Source organism: Hydra vulgaris, chromosome 12, assembly GCF_038396675.1.
Source record: "Hydra vulgaris chromosome 12, alternate assembly HydraT2T_AEP".
NCBI classification, from domain to species: domain Eukaryota; kingdom Metazoa; phylum Cnidaria; class Hydrozoa; order Anthoathecata; family Hydridae; genus Hydra; species Hydra vulgaris.
In genome coordinates this window covers 25,071,762-25,093,950 of record NC_088931.1, presented here as the reverse complement: position 1 = coordinate 25,093,950, position 22,189 = coordinate 25,071,762, and the positions used below count along the sequence as shown (strand labels likewise).

The window sequence follows — 22,189 nt, the reverse complement described above, 5'->3', positions numbered from 1 at the left end:
TGTGCTGTTGATTTTTATTGTTATCGATTGTTATTAATGATCGTTTTTAATTGGTTATTGTTTGCACTAATTTATTACACTTCATCATTTGTTGTTAAATTATTATTTTTTGTTCAACTTTCGATTCTACTTTGATGTTTTCAATTTTTGGCGATCGAATCCAGAGCATCTTGGAAAAGTATTTAGTAAAGATGTTTCCACAATCTTTACCGATTTTCTATTTTATGGTCTGAGCGGTTATTGAACCTTGGACCTTTTGATTTAGAGGCCAGCGCTTTAACTATTGCGCAATAGTTGCTTTTCACTCATTCAATTCATTTCACAATTATTATTCAATCAAATTTGAATAGTGGTTATAAAATCAATTGACTGTTCAACAAATTGATTGGGTATTTTTAAATAAATGCCTAATCGCTCATTTATTTTTACAATTTATTTTATCGATAATGTGAATAGTTATGCTTAAAAAATGCCAAAAACATTACAAAAACGTTGAAATAAAAAAAATATTTATGCAACGTTTTTTTTTCTAAATTAAGTCAAGATATTGTGTTCTTGCTGTAGGATAAATGAATAAAAGATGTACGAGTATAAATGAATAAAAATAACATATATTTATTGATAGTATGATAAACATTCATATATGAGTAAAAATATCACTGATAAAATGAGGTAAAAAAAAATCGAAGAAACATTTATGTACCATTGTGACAATGGTACATAAATGTTAAAGTAAAAATATCACTGATAAAATGAGGTAAAAAAAAATCGAAGAAACATTTATGTACCATTGTCACAATGGTACATAAATGTTTCTTCGATTTTTTTGTCACAATGGTACATAAATGTTTCTTCGATTTTTTTTTACCTCATTTTATCAGTGATATTTTTACTTTAACATTTATGTACCATTGTCACAATGGTACATAAATGTTTCTTCGATTTTTTTTTACCTCATTTTATCAGTGATATTTTTACTCATATATGAATGTTTATCATACTATCAATAAATAAATGTTATTTTTATTCATTTATACTCGTACATCTTTTATTCATTTATCCTACAGCAAGAACACAATATCTTGACTTAATTTAGAAAATATGAAAACAGACTTTGTCACGTGTAAATAATCTATATATACATACACGCACATATACAATATATACAGGTGTAAATAATATACAATATATACAGGTGTAAATAATATACAATATATACAGGTGTAAATAATATAATCAATAAGTAGCACGCACGAAATTAATGTTTTAAAGTACACCATATGCGTTCGGTTCTTTTATATCTTCAAACTTATATGGAGATCAAAAAATCTTAAATCATGAAAACTGATAAGAAATTATGATGCATTCTTCTCACAAAGTGACAAATTATTTCAATCAAAATTAAATAATACAGTTGGTTATTTATTAATATTCAATAAATATAATTGCTAATATTTTAAGACAGAATTTCTCTCTATAAATATAAGCAAAAAGTATGTATAGATGCATATAATAGTATAATAAGTATTCAATTAGTATTATAATAGTTATCTATTTGCATATTTTTTTTCACTTATATATAAATATTAAGTCACCTAGACGCTATTTATTACAAAAATTAGAGCAGGCTGGGATTTTTTTTTGTTATGTTTTAACTTGCGCATGCGTAAATTTCTGTTTCTTTTCATTTTCTTTGTACGTTTTGTATGCGCAAAAAATGTGGTTTAATTCTTTATATAACAATTAATAAGCTTGGCACCCGACGTTTTGACGTCGGTGCCTACTAGGAAAACTAATAGAGTTAATTATATGGAAATATTGACTTTATCAAACTGTATTTGATTGAGAATTTCACCAATGTTTCAATGTTTTTTTGAGGAATTTTTTAACTTTTTAGAACATTATTTATCTAAATTTGTCATTGTTTTTTTAAAAGAGTTTAAAGTTTAATTACCAAATTTTTTTATTTTTATTTTAAAATAATTTATGCTTTAAAACTTTAAATTTTCTGTGACTAAAACCATTTGTTTTGAGAAAGGGTTTGTTAACAACTGCATCATTGTAAGAGGTTGACTAGGGTATAAATAATTATATTTATACCCCTAATAATATATACCTTGAAAGTATTATATGATTACTTATTATATTAAGTTAAACAGTTATTTTTTTATAATTAACTTCAGCTGGAGATTTTTGGCGTTAGAGGCAATGTTCAAAGTTGAACAATTGTCATTAATTTTTGTATTTTTCACCAAAAAAAAGCTTAGACCTAAAAAAAAAATATTTAAAAGTATATTTTATCATGACTTACAAATAAATTAAAGGTTGGCATGGGTCATAGAGAATAGTATAGCTGCATTAGAGAGACTTGATTGTTTGCTCTGGAGGTTTATAAAGACTTATTAATTAAATTGCTAACATGTTTTTGTTGATATGATCGTATACTTTGAGGCGCAACATACATTAAAAAAGCTTTCATTGTTTTTATATAAATGATATTAAAATGTTATCTGTCTGTTAAGTTCCTGCACGTAGCGTAAAATATTGTCTTGTTAATAGAGCTTATACTAAAAACTCCAATGTGTGTTTAAAGTAGGGATGTACCGAAGCTAAGATTTTGTCGAAGTCGAAGCTTCGGCCGAAGTCATTTTACCAAAACCGAAGCTTCAGCCGGAACCGAAGCTTTTGCACTTACGTCTAGCTAACTAGAGATAATACTAATTGTTGAAAAATATTTTTAAACATTTTACTGTAATTATGATATGTACTGCATATTGCAAAATATATGTACTGCAATTATATGTATTTTAACGCTCAAGGTATTTCACTTTATATGGAAAAAATGACTAACTAATTAGTAATTACTAATTAAAAATTAGTAATTGAATCAGGATGTGAATTATAAAACTAGTTTGGCTTATCGTCAACATAATCAAGTCTAAACTTTAAAATTATATTATAAACAATGTTTAGTATACATTAGTTTGCACTTTGTAGTATAATAAAATTACTATTTAGTAATTACTAATTACAAGTAAGGAAAGTTATTGTTATTATATTTATTAGTTTATTGCGTTTAAATTAAAAAAATTTAAATTATCTATTGTTAAAAATCAGGCAAATTATAATTTAAAAGCGCAACCCATGCTCAAACAACAGCATGTTTCTTTTGGCTTTAAATATGTTTCCCGATGTGCTAAACAGACCTTCACTTTTAACGGATGAAAAGGTACGCACAAAATTTTCATTGAGAATGTTGCCAAATCCCTCTTGTTAGTGTCTTTATCAGAGCAGTTGTAGTTGTAAGCATCCCACCAATTATAATTGCATTCATTTTAAGGTAATGCTGGAAGGCTAAAGTAGAAGTTGACTTTGTCCATGTTGAAACAAAAAAGTATGAATCAAATTAAAATATAAACTAAAATTTTAAATCTTTAATCAAGTAAGGAAAAAGAATGTAAGAAAAAAGAACAAAAAGTAGAAAAAGAATTCTACTTATAAACGTTAAAGAACATTTATAGTTGATAAATAATTATGTGGTGCATTAAAAATTAAAAATATTAAATGCAGCCAGACCTGTAACTACAGGAAGACACGGCCTTTTTGTGTATAGTTTGTGTCTGCTTGCAGTCATCTTTACATTATATAAATATAATATAATTAAATTATATAATTTTGCCTGCAGGCAATTCTGGTGTGCATATCTATAAGTAAATTTCTAGGGCTGAATGCAACAAAGAAAAAATAGAGAAAATAGAAAATAACTAACTTGAAAATTTATTGATTTGAAAATTGACATCAATTTTCAATTAAGTTTGTAATAAATAAATGAAATAACAATTTTATTTAAATATTTTTTATTCGTGCCATTTTCCTTTTAGAATTTAAGTTTTTCTTTTTGGATTTGTACTTTTATATTTTTTTCCCCTCAATAAGTAATTTCACATTCCTGTGAAGCATTTTCATTTGTACCCATTTGGTTAAAGAATCTGTCCATGCTTAATAGTTTTCTTTTTGATTTGACCATCACGATCAGAAACTTTAATACTCTGAATGAAAGCGATAGTACTCTTGATAAAAAATTTCCTTAAACATACTATGATCCGTTTATTTTAAAAATTTAATTTGAAACGGGTTTCAAGCATCATTGCAATATTTAGACAAGCATTATCTTTGTATTTATAAATACGAATTATGAAAACTGAAATAAAATATAAAAAAGCACCCATTTATTTTGATAAGCAAGTAAAAAAAAAGTTACAATATAGTTTGCGGCACGTTGCAATGTGTACTATGTAGGCCGCGGCATAAGTCAAGGATTCAAAGTAAAGGAGCAAATTTCAAGTAGTAGAATTATAGTAATTATGTCGTAAACAATAAGATTATTTTATGTTTAATATAACAGTTGTTTATTACCTTTAATTACCTAAAAAAACTCGCCGAAACCAATGATTCGGCAAAAACTGACGCTGGCTTCAGTACATCCCTAGTTCAAAGTAAATGACAAAGTAAACAGATGACAAATAATGAAATAATGAACCATAATTATAAATAAAGAAAAAACGATTAATTAATTTTTGGGTAATTTTTATTGAGAAAATATCTATATTTTTTATTTTGATAATGTTTTTGCTACAAATTTTCCTTAGACATATTAGTATTCTAATATATATATATATATATATATATATATATATATATATATATATATATATATATATATATATATATATATATATATATATATATATATATATATATATGTATGTATATGTATATAAATAGAGAGAGAGAGAGAGAGAGAGAGAGAGAGAGAGAGAGAGAGAGAGAGAGAGTAATATGAGCTTATAGCACCTTGGTAATATGAGCTTACTTAAAGATTTCTTAGATGTAAGCAGTGAAGTTAAAGTTGCTTTGTATTTTTTGAATCAACTTTATATGGTCATAACAGCAATCAACACAATTAATGTAAATTTATATGCAGTAATTAGCGGCTATCATCTAATTAAAACGCTGTTAAACTTTTTGGGTTGTTAAAATAATATCATCACGCATGAATAAATCTGTGGCGCGAGATATTGGTGCTAAAATAATGAATTTTTTCATTACGGAAAATATGTTATCTAAAAATTCGATCCATTTTTGTTTGAAAAGCAATGCATAGAGACATTTAGTTTTGACTTTATTTAAAGATTTTTGTGTAATATGAGCATGCTCAAATTACCCAGTGTTTTTCATTGAATTTACCTAGTTTTAAGTCCTGAAACAGCAGTGGTTATAATTGCTTTTTAAATAAAAACAAAACATAGTTAAAAATTTTAATATTTTATCAATGGTAAATATTTTTCTTTAATTTAAATTCAAAAAATTTGAATTTTTATCGTTCAAAGGTTTGAGTTATACATAATAGTATTCTTTCAACAAAAAGTGGTTTAAAATTTGATCTTTTAATGATAATGATAGGTTTTGTTAATAACGAATCATTATATTCCAAAAATTAGTTCTAATTGTCAGGTTGGTATTTACATAATTAATGTTAATTTTTTGAGCTAATTTAAAGTGCTCATATTACCAAGTGATCTGGGTAATATGAGCACTTTTGCTACTTTTTTAAAACCTCTGTGTTTTTAAGAAAAAAGTTTGGGTGTCCAAATATTTAAGTGGATCATGAATATGAATCCCTAAAAATTGATTATTCGCAAAAAATTTGGATCTAGCATAATTATTTTTGAAGATATTGCAATTTTCGCATAAAGTACTCATATTCCCCTAATCTACCCTATATATATTAGGGTGTTGACTTTTTGGTATCTCCAGTTTCCAATATAAAAAACAGATGAACTTTGGTTTGAAAGTAACTGAAAAGTCATTGGTTTTATTTAATTTTTGTAAAAGGTCACCCATCATGACCCTTCATTACACACTGGCTCCCATATATCAGTGAATTTTTTTTTCATCTAAAGTATATCAACCTTGATCTCAGAAGAACCAGAATTTTATAGTGATTTCAAAATTCATAATCTTTCTACTGAAGCATTAAAAAAAAAGTAATTCAAACAAAATTTGATAAAAAACGACCTTTTCAATTTTTAGTTAAAAATTGTTGCTTTTCCTATATAAAATTTAGGCGATTCATTTTTATTTGAAACCATTATTACTTCTGAAATCTCGATGAAATTCTGGTTCTTTTGAGATTACGCAATTTTCAACATAGAAGCCAGTCGGTACTTTTTGAGGATTCACCCCTTACTATGCGGTATAGTAATCAGAGGTGTAGATTCGCCTCTGATTACTATACCACATATAATATATATATATATATATATATATATATATATATATATATATATATATATATATATATATATATATATATATATATATATATATATATATATACATATATATATATATATATATATATATATATATATATATATATATATATATAAACACAATTGATCATAACCCTGAATTTACTATAAGATTTACAAGAAAAAGCTAACAAAAAGTTTATTGAAGTACCATATTAATAAATTAAGTAACTATTAAGTAAAATTTTAAACAGAATTAAAGTAGTTTTATGCCATTAATGTTTTAAAAAGATATGTGGCTATAAAAATAGCCTTTTATGTTCAATATTTATGTCAATTTCCTTCACTTGCTTTCTTTATTTCGCATCGCAATGAAGAGTCTTGCAGGTTTTCTTTGTTATCTTATGTTTTTCAATAATATCTTTGGCATAAGAAAATGAACGAACTCTTAAAAATAATGTAATTAAGTGCTCTAGCAAATTCTTACTAACTTCAGTTGGTTCTGGATCATTGCAAACTTGTTTATAAAGGGATAAAAAATATAATTTGTTGACATGGACTCGTTTAGAACTTCAGGATCTAGTTTTGAAAAAACTTGTGTTGTTTTTCTACAAAAAATACTCTCGCATGTCAGAAAAAGATCTTAAACTATATTGTTTACTTTCCGAAAACCCCCTCTATCTCTAATATTTACAAGTGTATGAGTATCATCTTCCATAACCCTGCAGCGCAGCAAAACTGAAACACACTGTTGGCTATACTTACATACATTTTTGCTACTTTTAAATTTAGTATACACTCTCTGAAAAATATATCTAATAAGATATTACAAACTCTTTCTCTCTATATCAGTTATTTCCTGAGTTGTATTTACAGATTCAATAATATTTGGTTTTATATCAGAAAGATTTAATATAAGAGAAGACATTTCAGTCAGTAGTGTATTACTCAAAGTTAGATCACTGAAGTGTGAAGCTAGTAGATTTTCGCAATAGTGATTTACTTTATCAAGATTACCCATAATAATCTTGATAAAATTACTATTGCCTTTAAATTTTATACTATTGGTTTTAACATTTGCCAAAGATTTTCAGCATCATCTATTAAATAACTAAATTTCTCGCATGAGAACTGTTTTCTTATATCAAATGGCAGACACATGTCCATTTGCAATAAACTTGCACATTCTTCAACAATGCTTTTCAGCTTTAGTGGTGACAATCTGTTAGAAGAGTTCTCCGTATTATAAATTTTGGAAGAACCTATTTCAAAACTCTCTAAAATATGCTTCGATGCAATGTGTCTCTTTAAACCTCTAATTGTCTTGTAAACTTTGAGACACTGAATGCATGCATTTTGTTCGGCATTATCTCTATTAATATCGATACCAGAAACAATAGAACCTATATCTGTAACTAAGTTATTGTCATTGTTCAAAAATCCCCCTTCAACCACGTCAAACAATCATTCCAAATAACTATTTGTCTCGAAATTGCTGTTAAAAGATGCTATTTTTTAAAATTGTGCAGGTTCGCCAGGTCGTTGTGCAGTTTTCAAGTTAAAATCGAAAAACGATGGAAATGGTCCGTGTTTCCAGACTATGCATTCTTATGACTATGGTTAGATACAGTATTTTTCTGCATTATTTTTGTGATTTTCTTAACACCACAACTTGTCTTTCATTTAACATAAGCCGTTGGTATGTTTTTCTTCTTTTCTGCATTTTGCAATCGTAATTGTTTGTGAATGTCTTTGGCGTCAATAGTTTCTTTCAATTACAGCTGTTTGTTTAAAAAGTGATGTTTGTAGAGTTAAGACAGAAAGAGGTAAGAAAGTCTCCTTGATCGTGTCTATAGAAAAAAAGAAACTGAAAATGCAAGAAAACAATATTAAAATGGAGTGTCATGGCAAGCATTTACAAAATACACACAACTTAATACAGGCTATGCTACCTCAATAGAATTTAAAGGAAATATAAATATTACCTTCTACATGACTTCATTTCTTTACATGGGTTCTTCTTTTTAGAGGGCTCGTTGATTGTCCGCATTTCTTCTTCGCTCATTGATTATCTGAGTTTCTTCTTTGTAAATATATAAACCATTATTTCTTAGTGGGAAAACGTAATAATTTTAAATGAAAGCATTTAATGACCGAGTCATTGCATCCAAATGAATATCTGTTAAAATATGTACAAATATAAATGGATTGAATGTTTGTATGGCATTGATTTTTTTTTTTAAATCTTAAATAATAGTTTGAGAGTTTAATGAGTAAATGTAACTTACAAACGTATAGTTGCGTCTGCTCTCAGTGATACTATAAGATTAGTGCAATATTTATCTTATAAGGTTTGAGACCTGGTTTTGGCTTCCCAATAGGATCTACTTGCGTACAGTCAAAACTGATTATAAAATTATTTATTTAATACGACATTAAAAATGCCAAATTTACCTCTTAACATCTTGAACTTCATTGCCATAATCCTCCTCAATATATTGGGATCATAATCCTCCTCAATATATTGGGATCATAATCCTCCTCAATATATTGGGATCATAATCCTCCTCAATATATTGGGATCATAATCCTCCTCAATATATTGGGATCATAATCCTCCTCAATATATTGGGATCATAATCCTCCTCAATATATTGGGATCATAATCCTCCTCAATATATTGGGATCATAATCCTCCTCAATATATTGGGATCATAATCCTCCTCAATATATTGGGATCATAATCCTCCTCAATATATTGGGGTCATAATCCTCCTCAATATATTGGGATCATAATCCTCCTCAATATATTGGGATCATAATCCTCCTCAATATATTGGGATCATAATCCTCCTCAACATATTGGGATAATGGCATTTTTGAGCAGCTTTTTATTTTAGGAGACATCTTAACTTTATTTTACTTTAAATTAATTTCTTTTTTTAGATTTAGAAGAATATAAACAAGCTTAATAAGAATAAAAACATTTAGATAATTATTTGAGAACTCCAAGGTTTGGAATTGCATTACTTCAATCTTTAATGATTGTACATATAGAACTTTACAGAACATTAATAATTGCCCGAAGGAAACTGTTGTGTAGCAGTCATAACACTCAAGAAAGCAATATTTTTTTAAGATAGCTCTTCAAAAACCCACTTAAATTGAAAATCTTTTTTCAGTCGATAACTAGAATGCGGTGTTGTCGAAGACTGGAATAAAGTTCAATAACTTATAGAAATGTTTCAAACATAAATCACTAGCACAAATCACATAAATCACTAGCACAAATCACATAAAATACTAAATTGTGGTTAAGATCCCCTTTTATACGATAAAGTAATGATGGTAAACTTTTTCTTTTTTTTTGTCGAATACAGGAAAACTTAATAAATATCTACCAGTCTTAAACGCCTCTTCTACCCTACTCCCTTTTTAGTGTTTTGATTTTAAAAGTTTGTACATGCATTTTATGTGTTTCCGTGTCATCATGAAAAAGAAAAAATGTCAATTACATTTGTCATGCGTTTCTTGTGGTTATCCGAAAACAGTTATAAAAATAATTCGAAAGAAGTAAGGGTATTTACGGATCTTTCTTTGCTCCAAATTATCGTATGTGTTTATTCGTATAAAGAAAAAATAGACAATTGTTTTAGACACTATTTCGGCACTTCAGTTAGTGTTAGTTCAGCATATTTTTTAGAGACAAAACGTCGATAACTGGAGGGGCCGTCGACCACTACTGTGTGTAATCACATTTGGTCAAAAAAGAGGATATAATATTTAAAAATGCAAGTTGTGAAAAGAAAAAAGATATATTATTTAAAAATGAAAATAGTTGCCAATAGTCTAAAAAGAAAGGAAAAAATTAAAAAACACAAGCTGCCAAAAAAAAAAAAAAAAAATAGTCAAATAGATGATATAATATTTATAAATACTAATAGTCACATATAGTCAAATAAGAAGACATAAGGTTTACAAAATTTTTATTTGAAAATAAAATCATCCAAACTGTAGTTAGTGCTTTTACAGCAACTAACTGCATTTAAGACGTTTTCTTTTGTCTTGCTATTTTTGCTAGTAATTTTATGACGTTGTTGATACTATTCATACTCATGCTCATTAGAGGAAGTTTTTCTAAATATGATCGCATGTTTTCATAAGCTGGTTTTTTTTAACAAAAAGAACAACTTATGAAAATCCTTGCCCCCATCTTATGAAATATTTGTCTCACAATATAATGCAGCAACTTCATCCTCTAAACTTATAAAATGTTTCTTAGTATTTTCATTAATATAATTGTTCTTATTTTATAATGCCATTTTAAATTACTAACTCTATTTTTGCACTTTTATTTTCTCTTTTATCATTTCAGAAATGTTTATGCTTGAACTTTCAAAAATTGAATTAATAAATATTATTTATTTTAATTCGGATATTTTACATTTTGTTGCTGTTAAAATGTTTCATTCTTTTTTATTTTTAATTGAGCACCACTTTATTTTACACTTTTATCTAAATTTCTAAGATAAAATTTTTGATCGGTTTAATTAACACCAATTTGATCCCAATAGTTTTAAAGTTTTCTTCTTTTTCACAGTTAAGATTTTAAATATGGTTTAATTGACTTTTGATAAGAGAGTTTTTTTGAAGTAAACATTCGGAGATTGGTTGACATATCTTTAAAATCTTTTAGATGCGTCAAATAATCGAATCCATCATTAATAAAATTTTCTTTTTTAAAATCTTATTTTATATTTTGAGCATTTTCTTTACAAATTTTAGAACTAATCACAGTGTTATTAGAAAAATTTGCAACAGGTGGAATAAAACCTTCACTCAATAACAATGCCAATTTTTTATTGTTTTGTTGTTTCATTAACTTTCTGGTTTTATCAGTTAATCTATTTATCTTAATGGCAAAGTATTTTATTTCAGTGGAGCAGCTGAACATTAAAACCCACATAAGACATACAATACAGGGGTGGATCCAGCGTTTTTTGGATTTTGAAATCCTAATATTGATACGTTTATTCTTTAATTTGTAACCCTACTCAATTTGAGGGGTTTACAAATTGTATATGATTATAATTTTTGAACGCTAAGAGACTGTTCTAAAAAGTTTTAATTTAATCGATGAAATATAAACTTAGGTAAGAGTAATTAAAAAAGACATTTTATCAACTAGTTGCTCTCGCAAAACCCACTTTAATTTACTGCAATTTTTTTTTTGTTTTTAAATTTATGTACTTAATAAAAGAAAATAGTTTCTGATATTATTTTAATTTGGCTATTTATCTATTCTGTAATTTAAATATGAGTTTAATAAATTTTAAAATTCAATAACAAATGTCTACACTAAAATTCAACATTTTAACGAATCAAGAATTTAAAGATACAAATGTCTCAACAGTGTTAATTGAATTTTAAACTTCTGTTCAGTCTTTGAAACTTTGAAAAATATTTAAAACTGCCACTAATCGCTGCTTCTAAAATGAAACAAGTGTTTTCGTTCAAGTTTATAAAAAACATAATTCGTTAATACTGATATTAACGATTTATATTTTTTTACAAATATGAATGTACAACAGAAAACACTTGTTTAATTTTTTGCTCTTAGTCAATGCTTTAGTACAGTTATAGCCAAAAAGATATGACCAATATTTAGAGCAAAAAAACATTTTTTTACAATATAGTGTACGTATTTACTAATAAAAAACGTTTTATCTAATTTCAACAACATACATGAATATAAAACAATAAAAAGTCACAGCATAAAACTTTGTATGGGCTCCTTTAACTTCTAAAACAGCCTCTTGGCACAGAGGCAACAACTCACAATATTCGGTCACTGTTTGATGACACCACGTTTTCATTATGGCTTTTCTAAGATCTGCTGGTGAAGTTGCGTTCTGCTTAGAAACTTTTATTTTTAATGAGGTTTAAATTGGGTTAATTGCTCGGCAAAGGGCAAGAATATTAATCACGTTTTCTTGGTAAAAGTCTTGACAATTTATTTTGCCTAATGTTAAGTTGCCCCGTTCTGAAAATTGTAAAATACTTGATTAAAAGTTCAATCTTTCCTCTTTCAGACAATTAAAAGTTTGTGTCCGCATATTTCCGCAAAGTCCCATTGCAAAAGTAGATCTTTTGAAATCTTTTGGATTTTTTTACTATCCATGAAAGGATTGCTTTAATCTTATTACCATTTTTAGGTACCCATCTCCACCTAAAAAGTTAAAGGTAACAACTTCCAAATGCAGAAGTTCGAGCTTATCATGAAAATGGTGCTATCTTGTTAGCTGAAGCTCAATCTCCCTTAAAATTAGGGTTGATAGTCCGCAAACTACTAAATTAGCCTGAGGATATTTTTGACAAAGCCTTGAAGGCAGCTCTTAAGTTTCCACCTCAGATGCTTGCCCTAAAAACACCTACTCCTGCCCTTGCCTTCATCCTCAACAACAATATTTCCAATAAAACATATTGTCAAAAGAGGAATTTGCTAAAAGAGGAATTTGCTTTCAAACATGTTAAATGAAAGTATTTTCAAACATGTGAGATGTTGGAAAAGTTTTCAGAAAGCTGAAAAGTTTTCAATCATCTAGCCAAATTTTAATAATGTAAGTGAAACATATTATGTGATTATTTGTTTAAAAAAAAATTTTTGTTGAATAAAAAATTAATTATCGAAGTTTTGGTGATTGCGATAGCTAACTTCCAGACATGGAACTCTAAACATTTGTATGTTTATACTTATGTCAAACAATGAGGCTGTGCAAAAAATTGCGATGATTGGAGGCTGGAACGAAAACCATATAAAATGTGTAACCCCCTCAAATTAGGGGGGGGGGGTTAAACTTTATAAGTTCCACTTCAAAACCTTTTGGACCACACAGTCAAAAATTAAAAAAAGAATCTAGCATGCAGGTTAAAAAAAATTTATAAGTTTTTAAGGCACAAAAATCTACTTTCCAATAAAACTATTTGTTCCTTATAGTTATGAAATTCCTGGAAGATGCCTGTTTACTTGAGCAGCTTAAAAACTCCGCTCGTGAAATCTCTGAATCTTTGCTTTTACTTCAAATTTGGTCTAGATGGAGTTAATTCATTTACTACCTTCCATCAAAAGGATAAAAGTGAGAAAGTTCCAGATGCCAAAGCATATCTTGTTTCACAATAGATTCCACTTCAAGCCAGAGATGAAAACAACAAAGATTTAATTTTCTACAATAACGAGAATGCTAAAAGTGGCAGTTCATACCGTCCTATCAGTGTTGCAATTAAATCTGAATCTAAACAAAACCTTGTTTAGAACCTTGCTCAGCACCTTGCTTGTGAAACAGCTAGGCTCAAGAAGAGATTCTCAACCTTCAAGATTTTATTCTGGTGGGTTCTCCAAAGGTAAAGCACTTTGAAATTTTTTTTCACTTTTGCAATGTGATACAAGGAACTTTTAGGATAATTAGTTCAGCAATTAATTTTACAGGTGATTGTGATATACAAAGGTATGATCTGCACGATTGATGGAAATTTTCTGAACCAACTGACTGCCTGTCAATCAACTAACAATTGCCTATTATGCCATCAATTATCTAGACAAATGTCAAATCTTTTTTTTTTTTCGGTCAAAGATGGTGCTTCGGATAATTTGAGGTCACTTTAAATTTTGATTATAAACAAGATTTGAAGAAACCCTACTCCGGGTATTCAGAGGATGAAAAAACTCAAATGAAAGTAAGAGAAAAAAAGTCAATAAAGATTTCAAGGACTACCTTGATTTGATTGTATATCAGCGCAAAGAAGGTGGAGCCGGCACAACAACAACAAGAAATGTTGCAAGAGTAGCATTTTTTTTATTATTATTTTTTTTTTTTTTTAGGTGCCCCAAGTAGTCCTAACGGTCTTGTCACAGAGCACTGCGGAAGTGCGTTTAGCGAGGAAGTTCACGCCTCCTTCCTTACCGCGACGCGAAAATATGCCCAAAGCTCGTTTCGAACCTGGATCTCCTGCTTATATAGCAAGCGTTCTAACCACTGCGCCACGGCCGCAGTGGTTAGAACGCTTTTTATATAAGCATTTTAATACGTGCATATTAAAATTATAAGCTATTATTATAATTTTAATATGCACGTATGATATATTTTTTTCTGATGCAGGCAGCTTAATGGCTTTTGGACCTTGCAGTTATATAATTTATATTTTAAGGAATTTTTTCTTGAATGTGAAATATTTAAAGCAACTTTTTTTTAAAAATACTCCAGCACAACTTTAGAAACAAAAAAAAGTTTGATATCAATTTTAGTCACGATTTTTCAAAGTTATTAAACTTTTTCCAACTGTCAGCTCACAGCTCAAATTCGTGGTACTCCTGAATCTCTTGTTAAAAATCTGGCTACAATTTGGGGATGCACTAGCATATGGATTTACCTTGGATGCTAAAGCATTTGGAAGACTTTTTAATAAAACTAAGGCAATCTACTTTGATCATTGCAAATGGTTTCAAATCACACCAACTCTTCACAAAGTTCTCTGTCATGTTAAGACTTTGGTTAAAAGTTGTCCCTTTTCTATTGGGTTGACAAATGAAGAGCCAAGAGAAACCCGCTATGCTTTTATGAGCTTGACCTGATTTGACCATGTCAGGACAACTTAATGAAGTGATAGTTTGAAAGACTTGCTTTTGCGTTAGATGGATTCAAGCAACCCTGTGGTCAGAAGTTTGTCAATAGAACACAAAAAACAGAAGAGTTATTTACAACCTATTTCCAATGAAATCAGGAAGTTGCTTTTAACTCCTTTTTTTCAAGAAGTTAGGGAGTCCGAAAACGACCATTGAATCTTACAGACTTTAGTTTTTAAAGAAGATCATAAATGTCATTCAGTTTTCAGTCCAGCCATCAATTTTTATTATTTAAAAGTATTTTATTCACTTGGCGAGAGTGAGTTTATACTTTAATAAAACTCTCCATGTTTTTTGTCTTATTACTGCTATTTTAATTTTAGTTGGAGTCAAAAAAAAATAAAATACTATTATTAACCAAAACTGTTATTAAACAAAACTATTTAAAAAATCCCATAAAATAATTTTTTATGGGATTTTTTCAAAGGCGTAAACTTCCTGATTAAATGCTATTTCGGGGTGCTCTGTGATATAATCATAAAGACTTCTTGGAGCACTTAAATAATAAAAAAATTAGAAACATCGTTTTTCAAAATTTCTTAATAATTTGCAGAATTGACAGTCTTAACTTGCTAGTAGTGATTACGTCCCAAATCACAACTTCTAGACATTGCTTAAAAGATGGTGAAGTATTGGAGATCGAAGCGCGAGTTTGGTGACCGGCAAAAATTAACTTTTTGTGCTTTAAACTGCTTAGCTTGCGCTTTGTTGGAAAACATCACACGTCACCACATTTTAACAATTTAATCTTTGTATGCTTTTTTCAAAATTTAAAATAATCACGAATATTTTTATGAGAAAAGCGTGGCTTTAATGTAGCACGTTACGATTGAAGATTTAAGTCCTTGGCAATGCGTTTTCTGAGCGGACACTAACATTTACATTAGATGGTTGTTAAGTGAGAATTTGTGAGCTTGAAATCTCTATGTCTTTTAGAGCCAAAAAGCGTATCACATTATTGGTTTTTGAAGTGGTAATTTTTGGTCATCCACAGATTTTTCTTGGATTGATGTCTTTTAATTTAATGTGTTGGATTATATCATGAACAGTTGTTTGGACAACCTCAAACGTGCAGTAATTAATCGTTCAAACTTGTCGTGTTCTATTAAAAGTTGTATTTGTGTGCGTTTAGCAAGTAATTTTGTAGCCATATCTAATAAGATTTTTATGCATATAGAGCATATATATTATATTTCCTATAAGTTGATAACTACGCATTCACGATCGCAACGCGTGGTTGTTTAACACATTGCTGAACCGCATATTTTGCATTTATTGGTAGCTATTTATAATAGTTATGAGTTTTTGGATCTTTTTGGTCATAATTGTATAAAATATGAGATTAGACACTTATCTGATGCCAAATAAGAGCTACTACTTATAAATTGTTTTATTAAAGGAAACACTCATTTTATTGTTCAATTTGAGTTTTCAAACAATGAAAAAAAATGGGCATAAATATATTAAAGGTTATTTACAAAATTGTTATAAATTTTTGAGAGATTTTTAGAAAAGGTTGCAAAACTAAGAAAATCTTTAATACTGCGATGAACATGTTTTGCTTATTTGCTATATTTGCCGGTTAAATTAGAAAAAGAGTAGGGGAGACCGGGGCTAGTTGGCCGCAGGGGTAAGTTGATGAACTGCGTTTATCTTTAGAGCCTTTCATCAGAAAGTGACAAAAATTACTCAGAAACTTCCTTATTGACCATTTCATCATTCACTGAAGTATTGTCAGGATTCGCGCATGCGCATGGGAGATATTGAGGTTTATGCGTTTTTTGGACAAAAACGTAACTTATTGAACATCGCTTCCTTTTTACTTTACAAAGAAAATATTTAGTCGTATGAAAAAAAAATTATTGTAAAAGTTCCAGTCACAACTGGTTTACTATATCCAGTCAGACTTTTTTTTCAAAGCTGTGTACTGTTAGGGCTACAGAGCTCATAGAGTAAAAACCGAGCCAACTAGCCCCGGTCTCCCCTACAACGTGACAAACAATATTATGACGTAAAACAAAATTATCTTTCATTTTTTCTGGTAAAAAAATAGAATAAAATATAGGCATATGTATGCATAGAAAATTTTAAATGCTGCTCAAATCTTGGATAATTATTACAAATGAAATCAACTTAATTGCGATTATGTTTGTTTGTGGCTAAATGTAATGAACAAAGTTTATTTTCAGAATTTTTAATGATTTATTTATCAAGAGAAGGTCGGCAATTTCAACTTTGTAAACAAAATTAAAATTTAAGAAAAGTTAAGTCGTAAATATTCCTTCATTAATAATAGCTCATAAAATGTCGCTGTAAGATTTATCTGCGAGAAGCAAACTAGCTTTTAACGGTTACTCTCTATTTATTTAATTTGATCTTCGGGTAATGCCGATTGAAATGCTATTTATATTAAAGTCGATAAAACTCCGTTCCAAGGTATTAAATTCATATTGCATAATACTGATAAATCTATAACTTACATAAATGCATTTCTGCACATCTCGTGAATTTTAATAAATCATAACGTAAACTTTTATTATTGTTTTATTGAATAATATTAATGCATAAACTGGTATTGCTTAATTATTCTTTTATGCATAGTTTAACCAATAAGCGGATACATACCGCTTAATTGATTAAACTATTTAAAAAAAAAACTTTAGTTTCATTGTATTTGTATGTTACATTCATATTGTGATATTTTAATTGAGATTCATAACTGGTTGTCTATTTGATTTTTTTTTAAATACTTTACGTGTCAGCATCCAATTAATTTAACTCAATAATTCCTTGTTTGATAGCAATTAATAAAATAAACATACCATGATTTATTGTTCATAAACTCTTTTTTGCTTTGTCTTGTCCATATAAGTAAGTTAAAGCGTTACCCTGGGTTGATAAATTTCATTCATATAAGCAGTTAATGAATAATATTGAGCTTACGGAGGTGAATTATTCAAAGATGTTATATTAACAAATTCTTAAATAGTATTTAATACAGAAGAGTTTACAAAGAATATTTGCATATACTTTAATCTAACTGTAAGTATTGAATCATATAAGCGTACTATAAACTTTTTTTTTAAGATTTTGTTGTTGTTGTTCTTTAATCATAATTTATGCAATTTTCAATAAAACTTTTTTTTAAATATAGGATTGTGAATGCAAAAATATTTTTAAATTACGCTCCCGCTTTAAAATAAAACTATTTGCACCAATTAAATTATCGCAGTCTCACTATTCTAAGGTGTGACATAAATATTCTCTCACGTTTATTAGTGTTAAACGTGCCATTATCCATTTATTATTTTTGCAGCTTTTTCTTTGCTTATTTTCCAAAAATAGTTTTTAAACTGCGTTGGCCAATATAAAAAAGTGTGTACGCAAAGCATACAATTTCTCCCTCCAAAAAACTTTCTATAATGAAGCGAATAAGTACCAAAGGGTATCATTCTACACTTAAAATATAAAATATAAAGTTAAAAATTATACTTTAAAGTATAAAACAAAAACTGATTCATTCTACACTTGTAAAATACAAAACAATAACTGTTTTGTATTTCGCAAGTGTAGAATGAATCAGTTTTTAATAATAATTTTTAGACGTTACACTATTTTGATCTTGCTGCCTCTTCAACCTACTTGTACTAGTGATACATTTCTTTTTCTTGACATTTTTCTTATTTAAATTTAAAACTTAAAAATTTAAAAGTTAAAATAACTTGGTTTCTTTTTGTCACTGACAGTTGTTGTCTAATTTTAAAGTCACACACTCTTAAATAAAAGTTGCTTTTAAATAGACTTGATTTTAATATCTGAAAGTTTTCTTTTTCTTTTTGTTTGCATCTTGACATGTACAGGAATTAATGAAATGTATTTCACAGGGATATGTAGAAAATTATTTTTTCACGCGCTGCTCAATTATTAGTAAACAGTTTTAGTGACCAACATCCTCCACAAACCTGGTAGTCATTATACTATTAATAACTGGTGATGAGGATGAAAATTCATCCTACCATATTTTATTACAGCATTGTGTTTAGAGTTGTGAACAATTATTGGTCTTTAAATAAGTTTGGTGTTAGCAATAAGTTCTAGCTCTCCAGACATGGTTATTGCGTTAAACATGTCCTCGACTCTCACTAAAAAGTTTTTACACCGTTTATGAGGTGGCATATTAGCGCAAATAGTTCCTTAGTCAAGTTTCTTATAGTCACTGAGATTGTGGCACATGCAGTTCATCGCTTGTGCGCTTAACAGATCAGTTAAAGATTTTTCTTCGAACATTCCTTGAAAGTCCTTTCAATATCATCTCTGTCAACTTTTTGAAGTGATTTTAAAGCTATGATAATCTTTTCTACCTTAGATACCAAGTCTAAGGTAAAAAGATTATCATAGCTTATTTAGAAGGTAGAAAAAGCTATAATAATCTTTTTCTACCTTAGACACCATGTCCCATTCAAACATTTTATGTTTGAATTGGACTTGGTGATTAAGGTGACGTAGCAGATGTGTCAAGTTGAAAAGTTGATATTAAAATAAATTGAATGGTCTGCGATGCCGCAAGTTGGATGTTTCCAGTTAAAAGGCTTGCGATATACCCGGATTAACAAATGCATGAAACATCATTTGAAAAAGAACCGTGACAGGACTCACATCATGGATGGCCTATGTTGCAAAAATGGCATTGCTTATTGAGGTAACCTTAGGAAAAGCATGCAAATGCCGCATGATGTTACACACATGAAACGTGGTTGATCCTCTGCCAGTCGCAGCCACTTTCAACCTCTTGCTCATAATATGTTTGCATTGGCTTGAAAACATATCAAAAGGCTGGATGTGATGTGTATTATGTGACGGAAGACTCAGCATTATTACGCCAAATTCTGACAATTTCATAATACCATTTAGATTTTTTTATGTGTGGCATGATCATCTAATAGAAATAGAATAGGATAATTCTTTGATGGTTTCACAAAAGTTATGAAGTGGCCAATCCACTTTTCAAACAGATCTGTATTCATCCACCCATTATTATTACATGAAAGAACTGATCCAAAGGGTGCATCATCTTTTAACTCATCTTTTATCCTTTTAAGTTTAAAAATTACCATCAGTGGAAGAAAATAGCCAGCAACATGCATACAAAAAAGCACCAGTGGTTGTAACACCCTTCTTAGCATTGGAAAGAGAAATGACCAGGCGCTTTCTTTTTAATGTTATGATTTTGCGTCTGGGCTTAGGATCTGTTGAAAAATTAGTTTTGTCTATATTGTAAAAATTCTTGTCTTAAAGTGAATATTTATCTAGTAAATATTGTAACATGTCATTGAAACCACCAAAAGCTGCACGGTTAAAACCGAACGCTATAGTAATTGATGTAGGTTCAGGCTGCCGCGAACTCAGTGCAGGATGCCTTTTCATTAAAGAGTTGTACCGGTCTTTGCTAGCAATTCTTTCTACTTTATTAAAGTTATTTGACAATTTATTAACCTTTTCTATCTGGTTCTTTCTTGTGATGCCAAACATCATTTTAAAAAAGACATGATACGGAAATGTGAACTAAATTGACACATTTTATTTCCAAATTATGGATATGTATACATAATGTGATATTTTTATTCACATTTTCATAATTTGGAAATGTGAATTAAATTAAAAGACAACAGGTATAATAATTAAATTGACAAAGTATAATTATAATGTTTGCAATGACTAAAAAGTATCACAGATCGGGTAAATAGTACCACAGTTACTATTTCCCCCATCATCAGAGGAACGATTTACACAACTTTGACTAAAAATAGTTTTTTTTTTTTCAGTGTTTAAATGAAGTAGAATGAATAGACTAACACCAAAAAACTCATAAATAAGTTATGTATATCCACGCCTTCAAGACGCGACTAATAGGATAGTGTAATTATTACATCAAATAGTGTAAAAAATTGAAAACAAATTTACCTCTTTTCTTTTACGTTCAATTCCGCTTATTTTTAGTTCAGTATTCATATCACATCTGCTGGCATGATTTTATTGTCTTTCCGAATTGCGCAGTGGTACTAATTAACCGCCTTTTTCCTACTGTTATTAAAAATATTCAATTAAATATTAATTGACTTATTAATTTAACTCCTGTAAAATTACAGATAAAATGATAATTTTACCTGTAATTAGACAGGAGAAACTGCAAGTATGCGTAGACAGCACAGTTGACTCACCAGTTGGCATTTGATTATTCTGTCGACTTACCATTAGTCCATTCTACAATGCATGCAACATGCATGCAACCGATATTTAAGTTAAGATTTACTAGAAAGTAAATAGAGAGTTGAAGAGCTAGAAAAACAACAGATTAACAAAAGACGGAAGAGAATTCTAAATCGTTAACATTCAAGAAAAAATCTAAATGAACAAAAAAAATTTTAAACAAGATTGAATAGTTTGAGTAGAATGATGCAACTTTTCAATGAGTTCTGAAAATTTATTAAAGCAATGTTTACATGGTACTACGCAAAATTTAAATGACGCCTTTAGTAAAGTTATTTAGAAAAGATGTATTTGTTTGCAAAGAAGTTTTAAATATTAGTATAGCTTCAGATATAATTAATTTTGTTTGTATAAAAATTGTCATTCACCGTCAACACCAAAGATAAAATCATCTGAAATTTTTAAAAAAGGTCAGAAAAACGCTGAAAAATTTTAAAAAAGGATTTATTAATAAAGAAAAAATTTTTCTTTTTTTTTTTTTACACATTTAATGTTTGTTTTTTTCAGTATTGCCTACTAATTGAAAATGGGTTTTCTTAAAAACTATAAAGCAGTTATTTTAAAAATTTTCAGGATATAATTCGCAATAACTACTTGAGGGAATTGACGGAATCTACCAGCATTTTTAAAAAGTAATGTCTAAAAATAAATTCTGAATAAATGAACCACTCTACTTCTCTTTATTACCTTGTTGTAAAAATAATGGAAATATGGAATTAATAGAAAGTTCTTTTTTTTTTTTTTTTTGTTGTTGAGATATAGTTTTTTAAACCACTTTTTGCTATCTTTCTAGTTTAGCAAAATTTTGTTTATTGAAAATTTGGTCATATTTGTTACCAAGGTAATTTTAGATTGTGCAATGTGGTTAAAAGAAGTCATAAACATATTATATCAAATGGTTACGATGAGCTGTATTATGGAGATATTT

The 22,189-nt window shown here is 28.6% G+C and overlaps 1 protein-coding gene across 5 annotated transcripts in view; it reads left to right on the top strand.

The window, feature by feature from the left end:
* The window catches only part of LOC100209499 (adenylate cyclase type 9), a 33,584-nt gene that overhangs the window by 716 nt on the left and 10,679 nt on the right, over window positions 1-22,189 (top strand). Inside the window, exon 1 of one of the 5 annotated variants that reach the window (XM_065812670.1) lies at window positions 17,813-18,036. The exons of 2 other annotated variants lie outside the window; for them this stretch is intronic. The gene's annotated coding sequence lies outside the window, so the exon portion shown is untranslated. Of the gene's footprint in view, window positions 1-17,812; window positions 18,037-22,189 lie in introns of those variants that run through there. 2 more of the 5 variants (XM_065812673.1, XM_065812672.1) reach the window with 2 other exon arrangements.